At 46.8% G+C, this 4,639-nt stretch overlaps 1 protein-coding gene across 3 annotated transcripts in view; it reads right to left on the bottom strand.

Annotated features, from left to right (window-relative positions):
- The window catches only part of rassf4a (Ras association domain family member 4a), a 299,271-nt gene that overhangs the window by 62,906 nt on the left and 231,726 nt on the right, over positions 1–4,639 (bottom strand). The gene's annotated exons all lie outside the window — the stretch shown is intronic.

The following is a 4,639-nucleotide window of genomic DNA, read 5'->3' as shown; positions in this document are numbered from 1 at the left end:
GTTTTGAAAGCCTGTTTTTATTTGTATGGAACAGTATGTTTATTTTGACGACAAAGATAATATAAGGGTCAGAGACAAAAACCATCAGTGTGCAAAAAAACTCAAAATTCCCATAAATTCCCAAAATTCCCGAAAATTCCCATGGAAAGTTTCCTCTTTTAAAAATTCCCAGACTTTTGCAACCCTAGGTAAGGGCATAGATTTTTTCCAGATCGGAGGCCTCCGCACGCAGGAAGCCTCCGATCGGAAAATACGGCCCATTTTGCATTTTATGTTTTGGGGTTTTTGATAATTATTTTCCTTCGCAAAAAAGATTTTTGGGAGTGAGTTACATTCAATTTTTGTGTTTTGAAACAAAGTGAATTTGCACAGGTTTAAAACAAAAGGCCGCAGGCTGCATTAAGGATGTTTATTAAAGCCAGATGAGCCATTTTGTGGAATGTGACTGCTCATAGACTATTTGAAACTGATACAGTGAGGCTGTATAGTCTCATACCAGACCTGTTAGCAGTATGACCAGGAACTAGTCTATTCATATCGACACCGCCCTCTGCTTCCTGAGGTCAGAATTAACAAAAAAAAAGCACAAGTTTGTGGGTATTAAGGTTTTAAACAAACGCTTGCAATTGTATATAAAATAAAAACAGAAAATGCTGGAAATACTCAGCAGGTCAGGCAGCATCTGTAGAGAGAGAGAAAGAGAGTTAACGTTTCGGGATCGACCTGAAACATTGGGCTGGATTTTCATTGGGGGCGTGTGGGGGTTTAAAATCCCGAAATCGGGGGTCCCGACCCCATCCCGCCTCCATGCCAATTTCAAAGGAGGCAGGTACCCGCCCCACACTGGGACCCACCTCCCCGAGGCGGGAAGGGATTAGTGCCAATTAGCTGCCTGTTAACAGGTAGTTAACAGGCAGTTTTTAGCCTAATCCCTATTTTCATTGTTGAAATGTGGGATTCCCAACAGCGCCAAACCACGCCAAGTTAGCGAGGCGGGCCGTCGGGATGAAGGGTTTGGAGGGGTCGAGATGTCCGGTGTTCAGGTGAGTGATGGGTGCATGAGTGCAGAGGTAAGTGTGTTTGGTGTGTGTAAAGTGTTTAAAGAAGTTCTACTAACCTTTACTTACCTTTACAGCCTTCCTTCCTTCAGGTCTCGGGAGTCCCTCATCTCACCGGCACAGAAAGCAGAATGGCCGCCAGCTGTCAAAATCTGCAGCCTCTGCTTTCTGTTCCAGGGAGATCTCTAAATCATCCTGAGAGGAAGGAATTAACCTGGAGTACAGATTGTCAGTGTTTGACAGCTTCAAACAGCTGTGAAACGCTGATATTTCATCTGTCAAAAGGTCTTGACAGATGAAATTTCAATCTGTGACGTCACCTGTTGCCGGGTGGCCCTTAGTTGGCCTGCTGAGCCCGCTGGGTGGGCTCAACAAGGTCAATCAAGTCTAAATCGCGTGAGTTGGCTAGAACTTGATGGAGGCGGGACTACAACCCCAAAAGTTGTAGTCCCGCCTCCTCAATGAAAATCCAGCCCATTGACTCTGTTTCCCCCTCCACAGATGCTGCCTGACCTGCTGAGTATTTCCAGCATTTTCTGCTTTTACTTCAGATTTCCAGCATCCGCAGTATTTCGCTTTTGGATTGCAATTGTATGCTGGGTCCGGAGCTGGAAGCTAAAATGCAGGAGGTCAGTATCTCTCTCACTATGCTCTCCATTTCCAGCCACTGTCAAGCGTCACAATATATGTTTTCAATTTCTGAGACATTTTCAGGTTGTCGCTTTCTTTTTCTCCATTCATTCTCAGGGTGTCACCAGCAAGGCCAGTATTTATTGCCCTAGTTGCCCCTTGAGGAGGTGGTGATGGGCCATTTTCTTGAACCGCTGCAGTCCGTGTGGTGAAGGTGAAGGTGCTCCAACAACGCAGTTAGGTCGGGAGTTCCACGATTTTGACCCGGCAACAACGAAGGAACGGGCAGTATATGTATGTCCCAATCAGGCTGGTGTGTGACTTGCAGGTGATGATGTTCCCATGCGCCCGCTGCTCTAGGTGCTGGAGGTTGCGGTTTTGGGAGGTGCTGTCGAAGAGCCTTTGGCGAGTTGCTGCAGTACATCTTGTTGTGTATGTACCTTTAAGAGAATAACTGGTCTCAGACTGCAGTACCGGCAGTGACCACCCCTGTATAAAAGGCGCTAGAGAGCCTCTGTTTTGTTAGATTCGTTTATGCCTTCCGCCAGTAAACATCTGTTTGTTTCTCTCCTGCTAGTCCGTGTCTCAATCATTCACGGACTTAACACATCTTGTAGACAGTACACACAGTACAGCCACAGTAAGCCGGTGGTGGAGCGGCTGGATGTTTTGATGTTTAAGTGAATTACATACTGATTAAGCAAACTACTTTGCCCTGGATGGTGTCGAGCATCTTGAGTGTTGTTGCAGCTGCACCCATGCAGGCAAGTGGAGAGTATTCCATCATACGCCTGACTTGTGCCCTATAGGTGATGGAGTACAAGAGTAATGAGGTCTTGCTGCAATTGTACAGGGCCTTAGTGAGACCACAGCTGGGGTACTGCGTACAGTTTTGGTTTCCATACCCAATGAAGGATGTACGATAGCAAAATACTGCAGATGTTGGAAATCAGAAATAACAACAGAAAATGCTGGAAAAACTCAGCAGGCCAGGCAACATCCGTGGAGGGAAAATAGAGTCAACGTTTCAGGTCAAACCCTTTGTCAAGACTGAAGGCCAGGCTGGGAGAGAACAAAAGAGAAGTGAAGAGACATTATTCAAAACGAGATGAGATGGTGATAGGACTAGTGGGGACAAAAGACGGTGTGAAATGCACTGGCAGAATGGGAGACAGCTGCCATGTAGGAGAGAGAGAAAAAAAAGTTGGGGGGGGGGGGGGAAACGGGGAAAGGGCCAAAACAAAGGTGTGGATAAAAAATAAGTAAAAATGTAATGGGGGCCGAGGTTATGATCTGAAATTGTTGAACTCGATATTGAGTCCGGAAGTCTGTAAAGCTCCTAATCGGAAGATGAGGTGCTTGCCTTAGAGGGGGTGCAGCAAAGGGTTCACTAGATTGATTCCTGGGATGAGAGGGTTGTTCCATGAGGAGAGATTGACTAGAATGGGCCTATACTCTCTGGAGTTTAGAATAATGAGAGGTGATCGCTTTGAAACATATAAGATTCTGAGAGGGTTTGACCAGGCTAGATGATAAGAGGCTGTTTCCCCTGGCTGGAGAGTCTAGAACGAGGGGGCAAAGTCTCAGAATAAATGGTCAGCCATTTAGGACTGAGATGAGGAGAAATTTCTTCACTCAGAGGGGTGTGAGTCTTTGGAATTCACTACCCCAGAGGGCTGTGGATGCTCACCAGTCATTGAGTATATTCAAGGCTGAGATTGATAGAGAATCAAGGGATATAGAGATCGGGCGGGAAAGCGGAGTTGAGGTCGATGATCAGCCATGATCTTACTCAATGGCGGAGCAGGCTCGAGGGGCCGTATGGCCGACTCCTGCTCCTATCCCTTGTGCTCTTATGAGAGGTTTTATGAGGGCTCCTTGGTGCCGCTCGTGGTCGAATGCTGCCTTGATGTCAAGGGCCCTCACTCTCGCATCACCTCTGGAATTCAGCTCTTGTGACCATGTTTCGACCAAGGCTGCAGTGAGGTCTGGAGCTGAGTGGTCTTGTTGGAACCCAAAACTGAGCATCGGTGGGCAAGTTATTGATGAGTAAGTGCCGCTTGATAGCACTGTTGACGAATCCTCCATCACGTTGCTGATGATTGGCAATAGGTTGATAGGGTGCCAATTAAGCAGGATGGATTTGTCTTGCTTTTTGTGTACAGGACATACCTGGGCAATTTTATGTAGCGCAAGTAAATGGCAGTGTTGTAGCTGTACTGGAACAGCTTAGCCTTCTCAATGTGATTTTTATTTGCAACCCACTCTGATTCCAACTTCTCTTGGTTTGCTCTCTCTCTGCGCTCTCAACTTCCAGTTCCTCTCAGATTCCCTCTCGCTGTGATTTATAGAAACATAGAAGATAGGAGCAGGAGTAGGCCATTCGGCCCTTCGAGCCTGCTCCACCATTCAATGAGATCATGGCTGATCATCCAAATTCAGTACCCTGTCCCTGCCTTCTCCCCATATCCCTTTAGCCTTAAGAAATATATCCAACTCCTTCTTGAATATATTTAATGAATTGGCCTCCACTGCCTTCTGTGGTAGAGAATTCCACAGGTTCACCACTCTCTGGGTGAAGAAATTCCTCCTCATCTCAGTCCTAAATGGCTTACCCCTTATCCTTAGACTATGACCCCTAGTTCTGGACTCCCCGGCCATCGGGAACATCCTTCCTGCATCTAGTCTGTCCAGGCCTGACAGAATTATATAGGTTTCGATGAGATCCCCTCTCAATCTTCTAAACTCCAGTGAGTACAAGCCCAATCGACCCAATCTCTCCTCGTACATCATTCCTGCCATCCCAGGTATTAGCCTGGTGAATCTTCGCTGCATTCCTTCCATGGCAAGAACGTCCTTCCTCAGATAAGGCGACCAAAACTGCACACAATACTCAAGGTGCGGTCTCACCAAGGCCCTGTACAACTGCAGCAAGACATCCTTGTTCCTGC

Source organism: Somniosus microcephalus, chromosome 29 (genome assembly GCF_052327205.1).
Source record: "Somniosus microcephalus isolate GS21.2 chromosome 29, FLI_Smic_1.0, whole genome shotgun sequence".
Lineage (NCBI taxonomy): Eukaryota > Metazoa > Chordata > Chondrichthyes > Squaliformes > Somniosidae > Somniosus > Somniosus microcephalus.
The sequence above is the reverse complement of the archived record's forward strand: the minus strand, read 5'-3'. Positions and strand labels throughout refer to the sequence as shown.